Raw genomic sequence first — 25541 nt, forward strand, 5'->3', positions numbered from 1 at the left:
ACCTACTTATCTTGGTTGGTGCAGGAGCCATTGGTACTTGAGCAGAGACGTGAGTGCTTTGGGAAAGAGTCCTTCGTATAGTGGAAGACATCTTGGACTAGGACCATTCCGCTGTCTCCTCAGTGTGCTGTTGATGTGCCAACAACTTACCATAGCCGCAGATTTGACAAGGGTGCTCTCCACAGGGGACTCATAGAGTGAGGGCGGTGGCTGAGATTTTTTTAAGCATTCCACCCATCACCTTTCTGTTTTCCTCTCTGCGTCCCACTAAGGATGGAAGGTTTGCCTAGATATAGGGCTCCTGCTCACTACGCCCTAAATAGGCCAAAACCTGTCCTAGTGGCAATATGCCCCACTTTGTTGGAATGGAGCAAGGAAGAGGAGAAGTGACTGCAATAACATTTTATTGTTTTTTTGATAGCCTTATCTCAGGGCAGTTGTAAGGACATCAATGTGTTGAGTACACAATACCACCTTACTACACTAAGGTGGCTATTTCACAAGTGTATGGATCATTTACTTAACAAACTGTAACCACGGAGGCCTGCTAACAGATACGTCTGTGTAAGTTACAGGTATGGTGGCAATGTTTGGTAGAACTACTCATCCCTGCTTTCAGCTACCCTTACAATCCTCCACATTTTTCATTTTCTACTCGGGCGATAGTACAGCTCTAAACGACTTTGGCAGTTTCCAAATTTCTATCATTATGACTATACACCTTAATAATAACGCATTTACGTTTTATTTACCAGTTGTCTCGAAAAGTGAAAAAAGAAACAGTGAAGTTCCTCAACACAGGCTCAGTTCTGATGGCAGTCCTCGCGAAAATTTCATTTTTTAGAAATGTCATTACTTGTTTAGCACTCCCTTGGGTGGCCTGTCTTTGTTTTCAGAGCACTCTCATGCTCTTACCTTTGAGTCTTTCGCATCTCTCCAGCCTTCTTCCCAGTGCTCCTCTAGGGTGGACCACTAAGCACTGGATGGTGGCCTTGAAGGTACCCTGGATGGTTCTCTTCTCTTGTTCCCAATCTTCTCACCCTCCCTCCTGATGTTCGTCCACCAAGTACCAGATAGCAGCCTTGGTGATGTCTCGGATGTTCTCACATTGTAAAATCCACCGCACCTCCTGTACTTGATGGTAACTGCTATTGACTTTGCCCGTGCAAAAAGGCTTTTAAACTCTGCCAGTATAGGCAAAACCATTATTGGTAACTGGCTATGTTAAATGTATAAAAAACAATGGCAGTGTTGTTTTCAGTACTATCAAGCTGGCTGCTACGTTGCATGATGTAACGCGCCTTGTCATCACATTGCAGCAATGATGTGGCGCATTTGATGATGCAATACATATCACGTGGTGGCCATCTTGAAAGTACACAACACAACGTTTTCATTGCTTTCTATACTTTTAATATGACTGGTTAGTAATTTTTATTTTCTCCTCCAGTCAGGGCCTCGTTTCTGGTTCAGATACCTCAATTGTCCCCTTCCACGACACCCTTTTACTCATAAGTCGTTGGTAACAAACTTGACAACAAGTGCACAAGCTATCCCATTGACCTGTTACCTGTGAAGAGAAAAAGTCACATTAGCCAAATACATACAGTAAATAACTACATTTACTCCACCTGTTTTCATCCGCACTCAACTCCCCTGTCACGACTTGTCGGTCATTGGCGGAGGCGATCATGTCGCTCGCTCAAATTTGGCAGAGTGAGACTGATTGGCTTAGCCAGTGCTTGTTTCATTTGACATTAGTATTTTAGGTCATGCTACTTGCGTAACTATAGTGGGTGTGGATTTGCAGTGCTTCCTATGGATGATTATTTACTTAGGTCCTGCTCCATAAAACCAACTTTGCCTACATTATTACTCAGAGGTGGGAAAGCCAGGAGATTGATCGGAAGAGGCCAGCCAGTTGGCAGCTTGGCTCTAAGAACCGAAGATTGAGTCAAGCCAGTAGAAAAGAAAAGGCTTACATCTCACAGATCCCATCGATCACGCACTCATGCACCTAGACGCGCAGCATTGCAGCGCTATTAAAAAAACATTGCAGCAAGGAGTGCCCAACCTGTTGTGGAAATACCAAACAACACTGCATGTGTTAAATAAACACAAGAAAAGTTCACTAAACACATTGTGCGATTGGTGTCAAGCCATTGATGAACAGAATATGCAAATGTAGCTTCTATGAGCAGGGTGGGGTGAAGGGTGGAAAGGTACCCAGAGGAACGACTTCTATGGAGCTCCCAACTCCTTTCATCTCTGTGGGATACTGGGCAAAAAGACACACTTGGAGGGGCATCCGTGGTGCCCGAAGCCTGTGCTCCGTCACATCCGGTCAGTGGAACCCATGGGGCCCTCCTGTCAACCGCCCAGGGTCCCTCTGAAGTCGCAATCTCGACAACCACGTTCCTGTGGTCCCATTCTTTTGCAGTTGATTAGGCCATACTGATGCGACCAGAGAATCGCAAACCACAAAATAAAATACCCTGTTAGAGTGAACACTCCCTGCAGTACTTTCTTGGCTGCAGTGTATTGCTGCGGGGCTTCCCTCTCACCACGGCTCGATGGCTGACTAGCTGAATTCTTGGCACCTTTAACCCATTCCCTCTTCCATACCTCCTCCCCTACTGCTGATGCCCTAGTAGGGGTACATCGATATTAAAAACTGATACTGCACATTCTCTTCTCCTGCTGCACCCTGCAGGGAAGGAAAGGGTTTGAAGAATGATGGTGAGACCGAGAGCCCAGAAGGGGGCGATGAGTGGGAGAAGAATGCCAGACGGTTTGTTTCTGGCTCAGGAGTCATGAGCTTCCGGTCCCTTTTGGTGCAAGAATCTATTTTCTAGCAAATGTTGATCGAAGCTATTGTTCGCTGCCTGCGAGTGGCCATGCAAAACCTTAGTGAATGTTGGCCCAACTGACTCATTTACGGGTCCATGAAACCGTAAACGGATTAGTCTCACTCCTGAGTATCCCCTGATGTGGACTTTAATGCCAATGAAAGGATGAACCCTCTTCCCGCCAGCTGTTGCTCAGGGTTACCCCCAGAGATACTGGCGGTAAGAGGACGTTATCCAAGTAGAGAAAACTCGACTTCTCCAGCACGTGCAGCAGTGCAAGACGATTCTAATCCACTGAAATATTGTAATATGCCTATCAGTAAACGAACCCCCAGACCCACCCCAAACCTAGTTACTGGGAAAATGTAATGTTTATTTCTATGGTAACCGGTTGGTGTCTGCTTGCCACATATTTTTGGGCACTTCCCATAAATTTCCTCTAGTCACCCAAAAGCAAACACTTTAAAAAATCTAATCTGCCGCAAAATGAGACCATGTACATCTTTTTTGGCAAATATTCCACACTGCTGGCATGTTGCTTGCATACTTATCTATTGCTAATCTTATCCTAGAATCCATCTCACTCGCCCAAAGCCACAAAAAGTACAAATGCATTATAGGCAATCCCTTCACCAAACCGGTTCCAAACTATGCATAAACATCACTCAGTCGTACTTCAAACATGGGAAATTTGCAAAGAAAAAAAGATTTACTTTCCATAATTCTTCTCAGGGCTCTCTGATACTCGAGATGGCAAAACCGATCAGGGCAAAGCTGGGGACTAGGTAAGATTCTCTTGTTAGACCTTTCACGCCAAACGTCTGAAACGATTGAAAGCAAACGTCAACTGACTAGTACTCAACAATCCAGGGGGGACCAAAACAGCTGCAGATTTGCACAATTGTAACCCAAACCTAGTCACAGCAAGTGAGCAGCTTCAGTGTGGCACCAAGAGGTGGTGGGGAAATGGATGTGTCAATTGCACGCGAACCTTTGGTGAGGACCACCACAGATGTTCCTAGACAATTTGTCAATCACGAGGGCCCTAGGCAAGCCAAGCAACTGGTAACCGCAAAGCTTAAAGAGAGATCTAGCTACGCTAATGAGATATATTGGGCATGTGAAGCCTTGCATGAGAAACACCCTTCCGTTTCTACGAGAAAAGAAAATATGCAGCAAAACATTACGATTGTTCAAATCAACTAGGCCGATTTACCAACATGCACTGTGATAGAGCTGAGACTGTTGCAAATTTCAGTTGGCTTGTCGGAATTTGTTTCTGGGCATCTGCCCAAACACGCATAGTTAATTTCAATTGCCTCTCTAAACTCATTTTAGTGTCTTGTGGTGTACATGGATTTCCTTTGGTGCTTTTAGTTTACAAGAATTCCTCCGATATTTTCCACTGGGCATATAAAGTATAAAAACCGCTGTGACAGGTCTTATTCATTCATTCATTCATTCATTCATTCACCCTGTGCCAGGTCTGGATCCAGCCATTTATAATAGGTCAACTGGAATGCCAATGAGATACATTGAAGGTCACCTTAAAAATCCACTTCTCTAGCTTGAGCGCCAACAGGGAGCTCCCACCCATATCTCCCATGTCAATTCACAGGGAGTAAAGCATAAAGTAATTTTCTGAATACCAACGCATTTTCACGTAGAGTTGGAGTTAGGATTGGAATGCTGGTCTTTCACGTCCACAGTTAGCAATTCAGCTACCCATCAGGGCCACCTGCCCAGTCGTAACGAACTATATTACACGTTTATCAGAAACACTTCGAGGAAAACGTCCTTTGCGCGTTGTGTTTTGGAGGGCTTGAACATTCATGCACCAAACAAAGCTTTCAACCCCCCCCCCCCCCCCTTGGTTCTGCGAATGCTTACATTCGGTAATGAGCAGTCTGATAGCAGCCAGTCCCTGCTTCTGGCCTCCCGAGATCAGCTGTTTCTGGACTTCGGGACATCTTGAATCCATCTTGTAACACTCCTCTCTGCTTAGACTCCGGGGCCCTGCATATACATGTCCCAGGCCTGGACTTTGAAGGAGATGAGTCACACAGGTGATAAATGGACGTCTGTCTTGCATCTTAGCACCACACAGTTTTTTAAAGGCTTATTCTGGTAAACATAGATATTAGGTGTTAATTCGATGGACCCAGAACAAAGCTGGGGTGAAGGCAGTAATTGTTAGTTATTATATCTATGACCACTTAAGCCCAGCCATTGAATATTGAACATTTAACATCAACAAAGCTTCATTTGAGTGAATGTTTGCTTTACAAGTTGACTGTACATATATGTCCAATGGAACGTGTCGGAGAAGGCTGCCATTTTCCTCCAGTTTTTATTTACTATCGCATGGATCTTAAGACCAGAGAAAAACCCCACGCCTCTGCTACGACAATCAATATTCTGCCATGAAGCGATATGTGTCGGTCAATCCTACCAGCTCTTATCCCAGAATCTTCAGCACCCCCTCATAGGATTTCCTTTTAGTTACATCTTTTAAATATCCTTCTCAGCCAGGCTGCAGGTAAGAAGAGTATGGCCAAGTTTAGTGCCGGCGGCAAAACACAGGGAGTAACATACCTTTTAGAAATGGAATAGGTGGTACTGATAGAGAAAGATGACGAGATAAAGTGATGAATAAAAGTACTCTATGGTGGCTTGGGTGGGTAAGGATAATATGTGCCTTTAGGTTTGCAGGTATTTGTCAAAAGTCAACAAGTGGGATCAAGCTTGGGTAACAGTGCACCAGGGTGGCTTATGAATAAAGATGCTTTACTTCTTTCAAGAAAAACACAGACCTTTTGACTACAACATGCGCTTAACATAAAAAAATAATGAGACGCCCTGCTTCAATCAAAAGAAACCAGGAGTAATGGAGGTGTGTAATGAAGGTTTGTATCTGTGTATGTGGCATTTCTATAGCTTGGACTTAGCCAAAGGGGAAACATAAAAAGTAACAATACTTCCTACAGAACTCACAGAGACTAATGATGGACTCTGCTAAAAGGGAGCAGTAATAAAGGGCTGGGAGCAATGATACACAAATCAAAAGAAATAGGAAGCAACAATACTCCCAGCAATATACTGAGTAACGAGCCATCAGATACAAAATAAAATCAATATCCCATCAGAAAAACATTTGCATTATAGCTAAAGCAAAACAGGGAGCAATAATAAAGGAATGTTTAGAAATGATTCCCCAAACAAAAGATATAGGTGTTCACAATGCACCCAAGTAAAGAAATAGCTGCTAATGTAAAGACATTTTGAGTTTATAATCTTTTGAACAAGAGAAATAAGGAGCAAATATACTTCCAACAAGAAACATAGGAAATTAGAATGCTTACAGCAAAAGAAACAACTAGTGATGTCAAAAAAATATGGAGTATTGATACTTCCAATGAAGAAAGAAGAAGCAGGCAGAAAGGAAGGTCCCAGCAAAAGCAATCCGGGAATTCGATACTCCAATTAGTAACAAAATATTAAAAACTGTATTCCCAACAGAAGAACGTAGGTTACATTGCTTTAAATTGTCTCAGTAGGAAAGAGGTGCCTGCACTTCTATATTTCCATGTCAGGGACTGGTAGGTTGTAATATTCCCAGTAATAATAACATTTGACGGATATGTAGACGTCTTCTGCCTGGTGCTTCCTCCATTGCTTCTCTGGTGTGCTGAGATGAGAAGCACTGGTGGTGCTGTGCTTTAGGCAGGGGCTCCCTTGTCGGTGCTGAAGATGGACTTTGAGGTCAATAGTTATCTTTACATGTGCTGGTTCACTGGCTGAAAAAAAAAATAACGGATAACCTCCAACGTATCAGTCTTAGCCACCTCAAAATGCCCTCACTGGGAGGCAAAGAATCTTGCCTGAAGCCTTGGTAACCCATTTGCCTCCACCATAGACCCATATCCCAGATACTCGTAATAATAATTTCAATGATGCTTTTCGTGGTTGTGTATTTATAATATGTGTGCGTGTTTGCGCATGCTTACTACGCTCCCTCAGCTCCTTATGTTATGCAGCCGCTTTAGCTGTACTGCGAAGTTGGCCATCATCAGTGCACTAGGAATACACACCATTAAAGGCATTTAAGTGCAAAGCCTGCTCTTTCATAACAGAGTAATCAGCATAGGAAGGTAAGGAGCATGGATCCACTTTTTGGGCCATCCGCCTTAGGGTTCCCAGTCAGTCCAGAGTCAGTCCAACATTGGATCATGCAGAACTCCCTTCTGATAATGACCATACTCCTCAACGTCTTTTAGGAAGAGGTTACACAATGTTGCTGTTGTGTCGGCTCTCTATTAGTGACTATAGCCAACATCTTGAGGTATGGCGGTGGAAACCAGGTGCCTTCTTCCAAAGAGAAATAATGAGGTGGAGAAGAAAAGCCTAGATAGAGAGACGCAATGAATATTCGGTAGGGGACTCTCAATCCGCTTTTGTATTTCATTCCCATCATAAGTTTTTATTTCAGCAATTAATTAATAAGGAAACAGACTACAGTAATAGTAATGCTTTACATCAGCGACGGCTCGTGGAGGGAGTTACGGTGGGGCAGGAGGGCGGGGAGGGGGAGGGGCAGGGCGGAGGTTGCTAAAAACCGGCATATGGATAATTGCAGGTAAGTAAACAATTTAATTAATAAAACGAATTTCGTAGTGCGCCTTGCATCGCAAAATGCAATGCAGTGCGAGCTACGAAATTCGTTTTATTAATTAAATTGTTTACTTACCTGCAATTATCCATATGCCGGTTTTTAGCAACCTCCGCCCTGCCCCTCCCCCTCCCCGCCCTCCTGCCCCACCGTAACTCCCTCCACGAGCCGTCGCTGCTTTACATACAGTTCAAAATATACTTAATGTGTCTGTGGCCCATATGTTTTACCCATTCTATAATAATCTTAAAGTTTGTGTGAGAGTCCATTAAGATTTAGAAGCCATCCAAACTCTTACTATGTATTAAATGTATATAGTACTTTATACCCGTCGGTGGTTGCGGTGCTGGTCATTGTGTGGGCTGATAAAGAACACATTCATGAGATTAGTTCAACATATGCTTTCACTGTTTTGTAAATTGATCTAGAGTGAGGTCATCTCCTAAGGGGCAACTTATTTCATGGCTTGGCTGCTGCAATAGAAGATTGTCTTCCTCCTTCAGAGTGTACCTTAAAATTAGGAGTACTCCTTAACCCCTTCGATGCTGATGACGAGCTCAGCTCATCATCAGCCACGGGGGGCGTGTGCGGATGACGAGCTGAGCTCGTCATCTAACGCGGCTTTTTGAAAAAAGCAGCGTAGCGCAAAAATATGCGCCGCAGCGATGAGGTTAAATATTCGTTAGCACTTTTAAGGGATTGAGTAGGTCTACAACAGGGAAGCGATTTCCTTGGAAAAGGAAGGGGCATATTATGTAGGCATTTAAAGGTGTGTCAGCACTGCTGGGAGATAATTTGACTTTAGACAGGAAACCAATGCGAGGCAACCGTTGGAACAGACATATGCTCCTGTTTCTCTAACTCTGACCTGCCTGCTGCATGTTAGCCCAGTGTCAGCCTGGAGGTCATGCAGCTGGGCGAGCATAAAGTCATTACAATAGTCCATACATACATACATTTATAGCTGTGCCTAAGACTAGACCTTTGTGTGTTGTGGATGACACTGGGCAGATACAGTGGGCAGAAGCTTCTGTGGTTGTAAGAAACCCGTCAAGAGTGAAATCTAATCTGCTGAATTTGTAAGAGATTCCTGGTGTTGGCCTAAGTGTAGTCGTAGGGAAGTAGTGATGCAATTGTGGCCTACATTTTAGACCAACTAGTATAACTTTGGTGCTTGGTTTGATAAATTGTAGCCAACTGAAGGCCGTGCTTGACTGAACCTATAATAGGCAGACCTGAAGTTCAGTGAAAAAGAATGAATTAGAGTTAAAATGCACATATACCTGGATATCATCAGCTTAGGATTGATCTTTTCAAGTCTCTTGAATTCAGGGGGCAAGAATATATCACAAAGGACCCCTAACAAGAGAGAAGCCCCTGGGGGCTCCTGCTGGTTGTGGTGGGTCACCCGAGTATGAGGGGCATAGTCAGCTTTGTGTCCAGCATTTTTTTTCTTTTTTCTTTTTAAAAAGATTCAAACCCAGCCACTGTAGTGGCCAGCCTACCCAAAACAAGAGGATTGTCCACACAGCCGATTTGCACTGCGACCAGTTTAGAGTTTTGCTGTCTCCTGGTTCCTTGGGTCTCTGAGGGTAATCGAGAAAACTCTATAAATCTAGTAATTTTATTTGTATTTCACCAGATGGCTGTTTATGCTATTTACCTGCCCCTGTCTAAAGTAAGACAGGGATCATTTGCAGCTGCTAAAATGGAATCCCACTCAAACCCACAACTTGTAATGAACATGAGTCAGTGTTGCCAACCTTGATTGTTCTTTCGCTTCCTTCTGGGAATGTATTTGTTAGGCAGTGGGCTATATCCCTGACTTTAAAAAATAAATCAATAAAATGGTGCATGCTACAGCTTAAGCCACCAATTCCAATCAATCAATCAGGAGTTTGTTAAAGCGTGACTACTCACCCGTAAGGGTCTCAAGGCGCTAGGGGGGGGGGGGGGAGGGGGGGCTGCAGGTTCTATTCCATCAAGGAGGGGGTCTGTCGAAGAGCCATGTTTTGAGGTTTCTTGCGAAGATGGGGAGCGATGTTGTCTGTCTGAGGTGGAGCGGAAGGGCGTTCCATACTTTGGCTGTGAGGAAGGAGAAGGAGCGGCCTCCCGATCTGGTCTTTCTGGTGCGAGGGACCAAGGCGTAGGAAAGCTGGGCTGATCGTAGGATCCTTTTGGGTGCGTGGAATTTGAGTCGGCTGTTCAGGTATGCTAGTCCGGTGCCGTGGAGGGCCTTGTGTGCGTGGGTGAGTATCTTAAAGGTGATTCTCGCCTCGGCAGGGAGCCAGTGGAGTGTGCGCAGGTGCTGGGAGATGTGGCAGTGTTTTGGCAGGTTGAGGACCAGTCTTCCGGCGGCGTTCTGGATGTTCTGTAGCTTGCGGATGAGGTTTTTGTTTATTCCGGCGTAGAGTGCGTTGCCGTAGTCGAGTTTGCTGGTGACCAGGGCGTGAGTGACTGTCTTTCGGTGTTCGAGGGGGATCCATTTGAAGGTCTTACGAAGGAGGCGAAGGGTGTGGAAGCAGGAAGATGAGACAGAGTTGATCTGGCGGTCCACTTTGAGTCCAGGATGATGCCCAGGTTGCGTGCGTGGTCTGTGGGGGTTGGCGGATTTCCGAGGGCGGTGGGCCACCAGGTGTCGCTCCAGGCGTCGGGGTTTGGGCCCATGATGAGTACTTCTGTTTTGTTGGTGTTTAGTTGTAGGCAGCTGTTTTTCATCCATTTCGCGACGGCTTCCATGCCTTCTTGAAAGTTGCGTCTGGCGGTGTTGGGCTCGTTGGATAGGGAGAGGATGAGCTGGGTGTCGCCTGCGTATGACACGATGTTGAGTCCGTAGGTTCTGACGATGGGGGCAAGTGGAGCCATGTAGGCGTTGAAGAGCGTCGGGCTGAAGGAGGAGCCCTGGGGGACTCCGCAGGTGGTAGGTGTGGGGTCCGAGAGGAAAGGGGGAGTCTGACCCGCTGCGTCCTGCCGGAGAAGAAGGAGCAGATCCAGTCGAGGGCCTTGTCCTGGATTCCTGCATCGTAGAGTCTGCGTATTAGGGTGCGGTGGGAGACTGTGTCGAACGCCGCTAATAGGTCGAGGAGGATGAGGGTTACTGTTTCTCCTTTGTCCAGTAAGGTGCGGATGTCGTCTGTTGCGGCGAGGAGGGCGGTTTCCGTACTGTGGTTTTTTCTGAAGATGGATTGGGAGGAGTCGAGGATGTTGTGTTCTTCAATGAATGTGGCGAGTTGGCTGTTGATGGCTTTCTCGATGACTTTCGCTGGGAACGGGAGCTGGGAGATGGGTCTGTAGTTTTTGAGGTCGGTGGGGTCCGCTGAGGGTTTCTTCAGGAGGGGGTTGACCTCGGCGTGTTTCCAGTCGTCGGGGAACGAGGCAGTCGCCAGGGAGCGGTTGATGGTGTGGCAGAGCATGGGTGCGATGGTGTTGGCGGCTCTGTTGAAGATGTGGTGGGGGCAGGGGTCCGTGGGGGCCCCTGAGTGGATTGAATTCATTGTCTTCAGTTTGTCTTCGGTGGTGAGGGCTGTCCAGTCATCAATCGCTGGTTTGCGGGTGTCGGGGGTGGTTGGTGAGGGTTCAGTGTGTTGGTTGTCTTCGTCGAAGTTGTCGTAGATGCTCTTGATTTTGTGGTGGAAAAAGATGCTGAGTTTGTCGCAGAGGTCTTGTGAGGGAGGGATGTCGGTAGACTCGCTGGTGGGTTGGGCGAACTCCTTGCTGATGCTGAAGAGTTCCTTGCTGTTGTGTGCGTGGGTGGAGATTCTGTCTTCAATCGCTTTTTTCCTTGTTTCTCTGATGAGTTGATGGTGGGCGTTGGTGGCGGCTCTGAAGTTGTTGTGGGCTTCTGTGGATTTGGTGTTTCTCCAGGTCTTTTCGAGGCGGCGGCATGTGCGCCTGGACTCTCGAAGTTCGGTGGTAAACCATCTGGATTTCTTGGCACGGGTATTATTGTTTTTTTTGAGGGGGGCTATGGTGTTGGTGCTGTCCGAGATCCATCTATGCAGGGTTCGGGATGCGGTGTTGGGGTCGTCGTTTTCCGCGATGGTTGGGGTGGAGTTGTTGAGTGAGGAGGTGAGCTGGTCATCAGTGATTTTGGTCCAGTTTCTTTGTGGAGGCAGGTGCTGGTGTCTGTGGATGGTGGGTGTTCTGAAGGTGAAGTGGACGCAATGATGGTCGGTCCATGGGATTTCGGTGGTGTGGCTGAAGGTGATGGAGTTTCCTGTAGTGAAGAGGGGGTCGAGGGTATGTCCTGCTGAGTGCGTGGGCTCGGTCACGATCTGGCGGAGTCCAATGTTGTGGAGGTTGTCCAGGAGGCATGTGGTGTTGGGGTCCAGTTGATTGTCGAGGTGGAAGTTGAGGTCTCCCAGCAGGGTGTAGTTGGTGGATGCGATGGCATGCAGGGAGATAATGTCCGTGATGGAGTAGGCGAAGGGTCCGCGGGGTCCAGGGGGTTGGTAGATGAGGGTTCCTCGGAGGGCGGCGGTGGGGCTGGCCAGTATTTTGAAGTGAAGGTGTTCCATCAGTTTTGTGGACTCGTCAGGGAGTGTGCTCAGGCGGAGGCTGGATTTGTGGACGATGGCGATTCCTCCTCCTGGGTGGGTGGGGCGGTCCTTCCTGGAGATCTTGTATCCTTGGGGGATGGCGATGGCGATGTCCGGTCCTGAGGTGGTGTTGGTCCAGGTTTCGGTGAAGAATGCTACATCTGGGGTGGTGCTGTCGAGGAGGTCCCAGATTTCTGTGGCGTGTGTGTGGAGGGATCGGACGTTGAGGAGGATGCATTGCAGGGTCTTCGGTCGGTTGTGTTCTTGTGGACGGGTTGTGCTGGATCCGTGTTCTTGGCGGTGCTGCAGGTGTACCGGCAACGGTGACAGCTGAAGGGTCCATGGGTGTCGGCTGGTGATGCTAGCTTGCAGTTGTTGTTGCAGCCTGGGTTGAGTGCGTAGAGTGCTGCTGGGTCGTAGCGTTGGCGGGGCGGAGGTCTAGGGTTCCTGGTGCTGGTCGCGGACGGGTCGCAGACGGGTGCAGACGGGCTTGCCTTTGACGCGCCTTCGGTGCACCAGCGGCGCGCCTGCAGCCCACGGCCGCTGCGTGGCCGCGCAGTGGCCGCCATTAAGTAGGGGTCGGGGAGGGCTGGACAGCTGGGCGGCGGGAGCGGGGAGGGGAGCTGGATGGGGCCGGTCGCGCTGGGGGGGGAGGGGCCGTGGGGGCAGCAGCGGCGGGGAAAGGTAAAGGGAGGAAATAAGGGATAAAGAAAAAAGGGGAAATAAGCAGAAATAAGGCACAAAAGAGCAGAGATGCAGAAAAGAGCAGAAAGGTGAGAGATAGAAAGGGTAGAAAAACGAATGAAAACGAGTGAAGGAGCAGAGGGAGAGAAAGGGAAAATGGGCAGAAATAAGGCACAAAAGAGCAGAGGTGCAGAAAGGTGAAAGATAGAAAGGGGAGAAAAACGAGTGAAAACGAGTGAAGGAGCAGAGGGAGAGAAAGGGAAAATGGGCAGAAATAAGGCGCAAAAGAGCAGAGGTGCAGAAAGGTGAAAGATAGAAAGGGGAGAAAAACGAGTGAAGTAGCAGAAAGAAAGAAAGGAGACAGAGGTTCACTGGACCACCAGGGATGAGGCGCAGGGAAACCTGCGGGTGGAGGAGGGCCTCGATCACCAACACTCAAGAGTGCAGGGGCAGGGGCACCTCACTTAATGGTGGAGCTGCGAGGGTGGGAGAGCAATTTCACTGACAATGAGTCAGTGGTCTTGCTCCCCTGTCCCCGCAGTGGCCGCCATTAAGTAGGGGTCGGGGAGGGCTGGACAGCTGGGAGGCGGGAGCGGGGAGGGGAGCTGGATTGGGCCGGTCGCGCTGGGGGGGCGAGGGGCTGCGGAGGCAGCAGCCGCGGGGAAAGGTAAAGGGAGGAAAGAAGGGATAAAGAAAAAAGGGAAAATAAGCAGAAATAAGGCACAAAAGAGCAGAGATGCAGAAAAGAGCAGAAAGGTGAGAGATAGAAAAAGTAGAAAAACGAGTGAAAACGAGTGAAGGAGCAGAGGGAGAGAAAGGGAAAATGGGCAGAAATAAGGCACAAAAGAGCAGAGGTGCAGAAAGGTGAAAGATAGAAAGGGGAGAAAAACGAGTGAAAACGAGTGAAGGAGCAGAGGGAGAGAAAGGGAAAATGGGCAGAAATAAGGAGCAAAAGAGCAGAGGTGCAGAAAGGTGAAAGATAAAAAGGGGAGAAAAACGAGTGAAGTAGCAGAAAGAAAGAAAGGAGACAGAGGTTCACTGGACCACCAGGGATGAGGCGCAGGGAAACCTGCGGGTGGAGGAGGGCCTCGATCACCAACACTCAAGAGTGCAGGGGCAGGGGCACCTCAATTAATGGTGGAGCTGCGAGGGTGGGAGAGCAATTTCACTGACAATGAGCCAATCTTGCCCTTCCGGTATTGCTTTAATCATTGGGCAGCGACTCTTCCTGGCACTGGTCGCCATATGGATTACTGGGCCCTTCTCCGATAACAATTCAAAACACTGCCCATATAGGCTCAAAGCAAAATCAGTACCCTCCATACTTCACACCCTACACAGTGTAGTTTGCTAATTGTGTTAGTAAGCGATTAAGCACCACACCTAGTGGTAGCAAGCGCTAGACAAATATTACAATACAATACTACAAGTGAGCAAAGGCTCCTCTCCAGGGCAGATTTGAGCAGTAAAGTTCCAAAGGCTGCACCAACAGATGTCTCTGCTGCCAGTTATTGCTGGCCAGAGCTCAATGTACTTCAACTTCAGATGCCAGTAATGGCAGGCTTTGTGTGACATATCTGCAATGTTGTTGGTCAGCAGTATGGGACTAAGTGCCCTGAAATGTGCCATGCTATCCCAATTGCACTGTGACCAGCCTCAAAGGGTATGCAGGGGTAGCTTGATTTCCCTGTCTGGCAGGGTCAGCATGCTTCTAATGTCTGTAGAGGCAGATTGCGGGTCATACCTTCGCAATGGGAATAGTTAGCAAGATGGGACCAATAGTCTTGGATTCAGCACGATTAGCATTAGTTGTCTTGTGTGTGCATGTCCCCAGATGGATTGCCGTGCCGTCTCTGATTACCCCCTTTTTTGTGTATTGTCACAGAGCATCCCACTGCTCTGTGGCTTTTCTGGTTTGTCTTATTATAATTATAATGTAAGCATCTATAGCTCACAAAATCTTATTATCAAACCGCTATGTCTCACAACACGATAACTGCACCTTAGTGGTCATCACACATAACATAAAAAACTTCCCATATAGACTCGAAACAAAAAAAACCCTCCCGACCACACACTTTCCACAGCGTAGTTTGTGATCCATGCTTTAGCTCCCCACATAGAGGTAGTAAGCGCTATCCAAATGTAAAAGTACCAAGTAATCTGGGTCCACCTCCAAATAACTACTTAAGCACTTGCAAGCTTTTGCTGCTTGTTTTCAGTTGCCCCCTTTGTGCTTTTATCTGCTACACAGATGGTGGAGGGTGTCTTTAAAACCGCCCATGGGTGGCTATTTTAGAAGTGCCTATATAGTTGGGGACTTGTCACTGGCGTAACAAAAGTTTAAGGGTCCCCCCTGCAGTGTACGCGGAGGGACCCCTGCTCCAGATTTAATTCAGAGCGCTCAGGCCTGAGTACTATGCTGAGGGGGTCCTTGCAGCTCGGAGCCCTCCCCCCAAGATCCATGAAAATAATCTTTCATGTCTGCCATGAACTTAAGTTGTGTGCTGTTTTTGAACATGTGCCTTATTCCCAGAATGATCATTCATGTATTACTTTTCTTACCCAAAATGGATATGCTTGTGTTATTGATGGTTTCACACCAGCAGAATATTAAACAAACGGGCAGAAACCTAGACACCAGATACATTATATGTGAGATCAATCAATCTATCAGGGGTTTGTATAGCGCAGCTACTCACCCGTGAGGGTCTCAAGCCGCTGATGTATTGTAGCTCGTTCAAATGATATATGAACATACAACACAATCAGGTTCAAAACTGTAAAAACACGGTCACTTTTCTCTTGCCTTATTGGGAAAAATATAGAAAAACTGATACAATATCTTTTTACAAAATGTAGGAGAAAAGTGTGAAGAGCAAAAGAAATGTACCAAAAACATCTAAACCCGGAAAAAACACATAAGATAAAAACTTAAATGTAGGATATCTGCCTTTCTTCATGGTCAAACCGGATGTTTGGCCTTTGCTGGACCCTATTTTCGATTTCTTACTTTCTGAACACTTTAGTTGGCTAGCCTCCTGATAAGAGTCTCCGGGACAGAAAAGGCTCCAACTACCTTTGAACCCAGCAACTGGACTCTGACTGCTGTGAGTGCTCCCTCCCTAGTGGTGCCACTCCAGGTCTAGACCCCTGGAAGTGGGCCTGAAGGTGCTTTGATAGACTAGCTGTGGTCCTGTAAAGCAGAACCGACGCAGCGCATCTCCTCTCATCCACATTGGTACTGCTTCAGGGCGACGCATCCCCCATGCCAAACCTCTCATTTTGGCCTGCAGTCTCCTCGGATGCCCCACAGTGCAACATATCCTCAATTTAGGACTTCGCATCGCAAGCCCCTGGTTGACTGCATCCTAGAAGACGACACAGGACTCGGCATTGTGGCCTTCCAGCTCCTCGAAACTGCCTCTGCACGATGCTTCCTCAATGCAGTATCTCGCAATGCTCTGCAAACTCAGATTTAAGGTACTTTTGTTCAGTGAGCCTAACTTGGTCCCTGTATCCGGGCCGCGCTCCATCACGGTCAGCGTGAACTTGTGACTTTGTCCTGGTCCGGCGCAACCAGATAACCACAGTCGGCACTTTGTGCTTCTAAGCACTGTTTTTACTTAAAACTTTAGCATTGCATATCTTTGGTTCTACTGATTTTTGTCCTTTTGGCCTCATAATTATAAAATGTTATTAAAAGGAGTGTAGGTGCCATACTTCCCACCTTGACCAGGATCATGTAGGCCCATAGCTTTAAATGGGATGAAAAAACTGTGGAGGGGGTATTCCCATAGGTGCGTGGCCAATGTAATTAAAGGGCGTGGTTTAAAACACTAAAGCTTATAGCAGTAAGCATAGAGTGCTGCTGCACTGGTATTTTGCTGCTGCACTGGTATTTTGCTGCTTCTCTCCATTTATCCAGATATATAATACACAAGTAACATCACACCTACAACAGGCCAGGACCATTGGCTTTGTCAATGGTTGTAAATTGCATAAGATAGATAAGCAACCTTATATAATATTGAAAATATTTCCGTTCTTGTGGGCAAGGTTGTGGCTAAGGCTAGAGCTACCGACTTTTGAGCTAAGAAAGCAGGTTCGAGCCTCACGTCGGCTCAACACACTGTGATTCAGAACATGAAAATGTCCTTGTGTAATGTAACTGGTGCTCATGTTTGCACTATAAAAACTGAAAAATGGGTCTCTTTGAAGTAACATCAAAAGCGGTGACGGGTGGTACGAATACAGAGTTAAGCTCTTTTTTCCCACCCTGAAGGTAAAAATGGAGAGCCCTGCAGGGACCCGTCTCGGCATCTGCTTTCCGGCAGGACCTGGCCCACTTAACCCCTTCACTGCGGCGGCTATTCCGCCACAGTGCTAAGGGGGAGGGCGGCCGAGCGGCGGGCGCATGCTGGTGACGGAACTGCTCCGTCACCAGCGTTGGTTGCGCTGTGCTCATGAAAGAGCGGTTCCGTCACGGCCCCGCCCGCTCAATAGAACGCGCAGGCGCGAAATCAGCGCCGGGCAGACGCGGCGGCCGGGCCATGACGGAACCGCTCTGTCATCAGCACAGCGCGACCGCGGCTGATGACGGAGCGGTTCCGTCATCAGCAGGGGAGGGGTTAAAGCCCTGCGTAGGCCGTCAATGATGGCCGACCTCTCACAGCGCTTGTTCAGCCTTGAGCGATGCACCCGTCTGGTTTACTGATTAAAGGCCATCAAATGAGGACATATAGAGACACATAATTTTTCAAGTGCCATGTAGTATGGTAGCAAATATGTAGAATTTTGTATTATTATTATTTGTATTATGTTACTTATGTTGTAAAATGTATTGTAGTATGTTTTGCTTATAACGGACATCGAAATTACTACATGCCCCTTTGTGATTTTCTAAGGATACAATCCACCGGATCCCCTTTCAGAACAGCACTGAGAAGAAAAATTTAAGATTCTCAAACTGTTATCTTTTTTTTTTTTTTTTTTACTTTGCAGCTCTGAGGACCTGTTGTGGCAAGTCTAGCATTACAGCCAGCACTTGAAGTTTGGAGAAGTACTCATTGTGCAACCCTTGTAGTGGTAAATTATAAGGTTTAAAACCGTGTTGTAGACTTCCCCTTCTACCACAAGTTCCTTAGTCTGCACAATATGCTGGGCTTGCTGACAGGTAGACCACGCAATATTTTTGGATCTATACATTGCCAAGTCAACACGATTCCCAAATCATCAATTTCAAAATGAGGTCATACAAGCACACTCAGTCCTGGATTCTGTGATAGTGTTTACAAAAAACATTTAATGCAAGGATGGTATAATGTATATGTTTTCTGCCACCAACGCATGTTTTATGCTTAGATTGTCAAATGTACAAGCAGTCAAAGTCACATAGACATCTTCCTTTTGTATTTATGTATGCATGTGGTATTTGTATGACAGTAACCTAGCCAAAAAGGCAGCAGAGTGCTGCACAGGGCCTAAGTCAAGCATAAATTAAGATATTTTGAACACACACTCCTGCCTGCCCCTCTTACCCCCACCTCCCCCAGCGCCTCATCTTGGTGGTGTTTAATGTATTACATGGGTACAATTCATCAACGAGCAGATACCATAGATCAAGCCTAAATCAGGCATGCAGGCATGCTGTTTTTTCCAATTTCACTTATAAGCTCTTTTGTTGGCTCTGGCCAATCTTTAGTATGTGCAGAATTAAGATGATATAATCTCCTAAAGATACATTTCTATAACACAAAAATAAAACAAAAAGCAGACTGGTACAGCGGACCTGTCCAAGAAGAAACCAACTTTAAAACCAAAGAGCTCTCCCCTGAAGTACTGAAAAACTGCCTCCGGACCCACCTCCGCACCCGACGCCCACGGACCAAGTCCAAGTGGCCCACGGGTCCTGCGAAGGTTCTCCAGCGATTCTGATCCAGAGTTCACCGTAGAATGACCGCTGCCGGCCTCCACATAGACGCCTGCAGCCTCAATCAGAAGACTCCCCCTGAACGGTAAGCTGTTCCCAACGCAATAATACACCCCTGCAACCAAAGCCCCTGGGCCTGGGGGAGCTTGCCCAATGGTATCCCTACACCCCCTAGCATCAGAATTCACCTGGGCAGCTGTGGGTTTTCTTCGTTCAGCTTCCTGGCCCAAGCCTGCAGCCTTTCCCCAAGACCGATCTCTCCAATTGATTTGCATTGGGCACCGGATGCTGTGTTGGCACTCTGCACCCGGCCGCCCCTGTGCCACTGGTAGCTAGAGGAAATTCGAACAAATGACCCGGCAACTCCTCTGAAGTGTCACTGTGAATGTATTGAGGAGTGATCACTGGGGGTCCCCCTCGTGCCAATGCCTTTCCTGAAGCCCTTTGAGTCCAATGGGCATTGCGCGCCTGGACCTGATCACAAAGTTAAAAAACTGATGCCACTTGACTGTCTCTACACCAGGGGCCTGGTCTTGATTTCCCTACAGACAATTCTGTCTCCATCCTGACCACATGGAAGGCAGGTCACAAGCGCATTGACATTAATGGATGTTAGATTCAAGTAAGACTCTAAGAGGAAACACTCCTCATCCTCATGAGACACTGCTGTTATTCCTTTGAGTCAGGAGCCCAGTTACATGGCGTGTGACAAACACTTCCCTATTTCAGCAGACATCCCCTTCCAAAAGAGAACGAAAAAAACACAGAGCAGGACTGATCCACCATCACTGACAACAACAGGGATTTACAATGCAATAGGTCTCGCATTATTAAAGTTAGAGCTATTGGCATTGCTAATAATAATGCAACACCAATAGCTCAAACTTTAATCCCTTCACTGCTGGCCCGTTTCCGCCCCTGTGCGGTAAACAAATGAACATGGGCGGGCCATGACGAACCCCAGCCGTCATCAGCACACGAGCACCGTAGTGCATGACGGCTGGGGTTCGTCATCAGCATGCAAGGGGTTAATAATGCGATACCTATTGCATTGCAAATGCTTGTTTTCATTTATGAATATTCCCATTTTAGAAGTTTTGAGGCCAATTCACAAAGGCACGCAAGAGTACGTGGAAAAGTAATAGAGAATACTGCTCCAGGTACACACGAATGCCTTTGTGAATTGGTCCGTAGTTTCCATTGTGCACTTAAGCGTTACACCCACAACACACTCCCCACCTTTTGTTACTAGCAACTTGCTACTGGTGGAGATTTGATATGCAATAAACCAAGCCAGTAGCTGCAAATTAAACCTAAACTTAGCCACTGAGGGCACAATGTGCCGCCTGGGTTCACGTACATCACTTAACAGTCTGTACCTTTGTTTACAACTCTTGGGGAATGCATCAGCGCAGCTATTAGCACATAGAGGCCCCCCACTACACACAGAGATGGGGTCGGTGTAACCGCAACTCATTTTGAGGTTTGTAACATAACAATTGTATTTGTAAAGTGCACGTTCACCCCAGCAGCAATATCTTGTGGCAGACTGAAATAACAGAAGTTTATTGTTTAGGAACTGTTATCGACCTCGGAAGAATGAAAGGCTCAATGAGAAGCTGCCAGGACTAAAACCTGTGACCATACAGTAAAACACAGATTTTTGCAGTGGATGCATTAACCACCCGTCCTCGTTCCCATAAAAAAACTCAGTCGCATCTTCAGTGAAAATCAACCCCATAAGCTCCTGTTCTAAAAATTTTATCTGGTCTATAAATCACGACTTTATAAAACACAACTGAAAGTATTTGTATCCAAAGAAAAGTTCCACAGCGGATCTTGCAGTAAGCACCTCTGTTTTCTAATGTCCCTCTTATGTCCAATTGGAGCTGTTATGCTGAATGTTGTGCTGATAACCTCCAGGACCTGCTGCGGTTTTGGTCCTACTGGAAATCCAGACAGAGATTTATGAAACAGAACGGAGGCAGCACCAAGGATGAAGTAGCCAGGACAATGTAGTATCAAAAATAAATTTTATTCTCATATAAAGGACAGCCAACGCGTTTCGCTCCCCAACCATGGGAGCTTCGTCAGGGCGAGAGTTTAGATCAGAACTTGAATTGATGAGGAATAACGTCAATGGGATCGTTAGGCCAGTAAAGATGCCTATATCAAAAATCCGTTATCCGGATAGAATTATATCCACGTCAAGGTATTTATTATAACAGACACAAGTGATCCAAGAGAATAAAGTTCCAAGGTATAGTATACGGGTTATGGCATCCAAAGAACAGTATGTGTGCAGACCATAATAAGCTGCCAAAACAATTGCTCAAGAGCCTCCTAACAGTACCATGTCCCCATGACGGATTCGATCGGCCTTTGTATTTGAGAACCACAATTAAATTCCTGATTATCAGGGGATGTGAGGGGCCGTGACAGGTAGCAGGTGACTCGCCTGTTGTTACTCCTTCTGAGTCGTGAGTGGGTTCTGCTTCACTGTCTTCCTGCCGCGAGTAAATATTTCAACTAAAAAAGCCGATGGAACCGTACTCTGGGAGACACAACTCCTGAAAAACTAGACACATTCGTGCGTAGATACATTTGAGAAATTCCACGTCACAAAGTAAAGCAACAAGTCCTGCCATTAACCATTGATCTGTAAACATTAAACAGGACATTCACACTGTTGGAACCCCCCCCCACCCTCAATACAGTGTCGGAGACGGGAGTCTGTGACGCTCATGTTACTTTCCGGCTGTTGCCACCTCACTTTAGGTAACTTGTAGTAGGTTCTGTCCCTAGGAGCAGGCGCCCTTGCTTCCTCATAGAGCCAACCCCATGACCTACAGTGTCAATGTGGATATTCATACCCCTGAACATCCCATGGCTACTAAGGGACCCCCACCACCACTGAACTTTACCTTCGAAGTAGTGTAGGGAGGGCTCAGTCACGTCTTTGTCGTTCCACTACTTTTTCAGCCCCCCCCTTAACCCTGACAGTTCTCTTTGCCACTCAAGGAACTCTTCACCTCTCACCTCCTTGGGGACCATACGGTCTCCTCGTCTCAGGGGGTGCCCCATCCCTCCCTGCTGCACATGTACCCACCTAGGGAGACCCCTTTACTTGCCTTCAGCCCCCTATAATTCCATGTAACCCACAGATTCCCCCAGCACCCCTCACCTCCTCCAGGAGCTGGCCGTTCCCCACCGGCAGGTACTTCTGGGACCCTCGGAGGCGGGTCATCTTCTGGAGGAGTCTGTAGAGGCTGTTGGCTCCCATCTTGGATGGTTGATGGCTGCCGAGGGGCTCACCTGCCGGCCGGGCCGTGTCCCGCTGCTGCCGAGGCTCCATGCGGCAAAGGGAGACCGCTGAGAGCTGCACCTGTGCAGATGAGGGCCCAGCCCCCGACCCGCCAGGGAGCACAGCCTGCAGGGGGCGAGGCCAAGGAGGCAGTGTCCTGAGCCCCCGCCGTGCAGCGGCACTGCACTCCCAGGTGCTCGCCCGGGCATGGAGCATGCTCTGCAGGGGGCTGGCACGGCACAGGCTCGCAGGCACTGCACCAAGTCCGCACTGTGTACCATGCTCCACCCGTGCACTGGCCCACCACCATGCACAGGGAGACAGTGCACAGCGTTCCTGGTGTGCGCCAACTGGTGGGGCACTGCTACCGGGATACGAGCTGGCAGGGTGCGAACTGTCTCACCAGTGCGCGTTGGCAGGGTGGGCTCCGAATCCTCATTGCACGTCAACAGGGTGGGCGCTACCTTGTGGGGACGTGCTGGTATCCGGGACGCTGTCTCCCCCCTGCGTTTAGCAAATGCGGGCTCTGCTTTTAGACTGCTAGCGGGTGGCATAGCGTGTCCTGTCTCCCCGCTGCGCTTTGGCAGGGGGGGTGCTGTATCCTCCGAGCATGTTGGCAGGACGCACACAATTTCTTTAGTGTGAACTTGCGGACAGGGTACTATCTCTTCAGTGTTAGCTGGCAAAGAGCTATACAAAATACTTAAAATAAAATATATAACACAGTGAATTAATAACTTGTTAAAATTACTACTTTTGTCCCAAAAAGTTCTAGCTTGAGGAGAGACTTCCGCAGCCCCATCAATAGAGGCCACAAAAAGAAAAACAAGACGTGAGCATGCACTGCCGAAACCGAAACCTGTGGTGACGCGGGGCTCCAATGCCCGAGGGAGAGCCCCGCGGAGGCTGTAGAAGTCCGGAGTGGTGCCGATGCGTTGAGTGGGGCTTAGTTGTACTGGGGGTGGCGGGGGGGGGGGGGGTGTGGTGTGTGTCTCTGTATGTGTGCGCTCGTGTGTGTGTGTGTGTGCGTGCATGTGCGCTCGTGTGTGCATGTGTCTCTCTGTGTGTGCGCTCGTGTGTGTGCCTGTGTCTCTCTGTGTGTGCGCTTGTGTGTGTGCGTGCGTGTATCTCTCTGTGTGTGCGCTTGTGTGTGTGCGTGCGTGTATCTCTCTGTGTGTGCGCTCGTGTGTGTGTGTGCGTGCATGTGCGAAACAAAAGCAGGGGGGTGTGGCTGTGTGTGTATGCGAGAAGTGCATGAGGCTTTCAAGGGAGACAGGAGATGGTGAACGCGCGCGACCTGATCCGATTTTGGCATACTGCACGTGCCCATCTCCTGTCTTCTTGAAAGCAGACTTGACGACTGTAGGTCTCACTGAGACATCGCTTCGCGATGCGTCGCATGTACGAGACCTAAAAACCAAGGGAGAGAGGAAAGAGCAGGTAGGTATGTCTTTTAAACGATACAGCACTAGGAGGTGATTGGCAGAGCAACAGCAAGACTAAAGGGGAAGTAGAGAAGTAAAATAAGATATTAGGTTAAGGGGAAATGAGGAGACTAGAGAAGAAAGAGGTGATGAGAGAAAAGTGAAACAAAGATGGAAAGACAAATAGGAGAGAGGATGGAGAAAAGAAAAGTGTGTAAGAAGCAAGTGATAACAACAATAAAGATATATAGTGCGAAGAGTTAAAGAAGTTAGTGAGAAGAAAAACCTAAGGTAAGACAAGGAGATGAAAGACAGTTGACTGAAGGAAAGCAAATAGATGAAGTCAGAAGAGAGAAAACACGAACAGGAGATAAGAGTGAGAGACTAGAACATAGTTAGAGGTGAGATAGATGTAAACATAAAAAAGAAAGACTAAAGTGGGCTAAAGAGAAGAAGAAGGACTAAAGTGGGTGAAAGAGAAGATGAAAGACCAAAGTGGGTGAGAGAGAAGAAAGAAGAAGGACATAAAACAGAAAGAGAGAGAACAAAAGAAAGTGATTGCAGAGGAGTGAAAGACAAGACAGTTGGAGATGAACTAGACCAAGTACAGCCAGGGGGTAGTTTGCAGCCCTCTTGACCTTTATGTGCGGCCCCCCTGGTGAACAGCAACATGGTCTGCTGTATACTTGCTGAGAACGAATATACAGAAAATAATGTTAAATAAACAGGCAAGCATTTATTTGCAGGTTAACTGAAGTTATGAAGTAACTAAGGCGTTCTCCTGCACCTCTTAACTTTAGGAACACCTTTATTTTTAAATACATCTTGCAACAAATGTGTAAAAATAGGATTATCATCTTCAAAATTCAAAAAAGTGTATTTAACACCTTTGCTGCTAAGGCAATTCCCATCCTGTGCTGGAAATTGCTATTCTTCTTTATTCATGACGAGCTCAGCTCGTCATAAGCACAGCTCCAGTGTGCCTCATGACGAGCAGAGCTCGTCATGAGCAGGGTAGGGGTTAATGAACAATCTGAAGCATTTTACCATACCACTGCATTAAGAGTTATTTTTTTTAAGTGATAGTTTTCAAACATGAATTTAGAAACATTCATGCTACCTCATCCCACCCTGACAACAATGTCAATAGTGAACTACTTCAACACGCAGTACGTGACTCTCAACCCCCTCCCCAGAACCTCATGCAACTGACGCCCCAACACTGCCCCTGCCTCCCCGCACACTCGGCTCGCCTAGATCACGCACGGACAGCTCACTCACAAAAGGGCATCTTAACAATGTTAGACTCTCCACCCCCCATGTTTAACATACCCACCCAGAACACCCCCACCAACATAGAAACTGGGCAGCGGCTCACCCTGCTTGAAAGCCAGATAACAACCATAATCCAGGGTCTTACTGAAATCCTAACCAATCTCGCCGCACCCTTAAAGCCTCATTGTTTTCCTTCCTTCCCCTCTCTCTCTCTCAACAGAGGCTTTCCAAGGCTCTCCACTCAAAAGGGATCTCTACTCCCCTCTCTGATCCGACACAGAGACCAAAAAGAACTAGAGATGAAATGTGTCAGAGTGAAGCGGCAACTCTCACTTCCCCGTATGACAATCCTATTACGGCCACCCTCCAATCCAAATTACAGTTGATAACCTAACTGGGAAGAGAACAGGCCCCTCCAAAATCCCCTAGACACCAGGTCACACGCACTACCATCCCCATGGTCCCCCGCACGAAAAAACCCATAACTGAGATGTCCCCACCAACTGCATGCACATAAACTGCAGATCAGCCACCAAGCATGCCACAGAGCTAGCGGAATCCATCCTCACCTACGACATAGACATAGCATTCATCACTGAGACATGGCTAAATGACTTCTCATTACCACTCATGGATACTCTTGTCCCCCCTGGCTTTGTAATCACCAACACAGATAGAAAAGATCAAAGAGGTGGAGGCATAGCAATCATCCACAAAAACAATATCTCCGTGACAGAAATAGACTCCTTCTACTACAACACCTTTGAGTACCTAACCGCCAACATCAACACTAGCAACAACAAAACACTTATCTGCCATCTTACTTACCACCCCCCAGGCAACACCACCACATTCACTGAACACCT

General features: G+C 47.5%; 1 protein-coding gene across 2 annotated transcripts in view; it reads right to left on the minus strand.

Moving 5' to 3' along the window:
- The window catches only part of RGS10 (regulator of G protein signaling 10), a 155206-nt gene that overhangs the window by 75136 nt on the left and 54529 nt on the right, over window positions 1–25541 (minus strand). The window lies entirely within an intron of this gene.

Source organism: Lissotriton vulgaris, chromosome 5 (assembly GCF_964263255.1).
Source record: "Lissotriton vulgaris chromosome 5, aLisVul1.2, whole genome shotgun sequence".
Lineage (NCBI taxonomy): Eukaryota > Metazoa > Chordata > Amphibia > Caudata > Salamandridae > Lissotriton > Lissotriton vulgaris.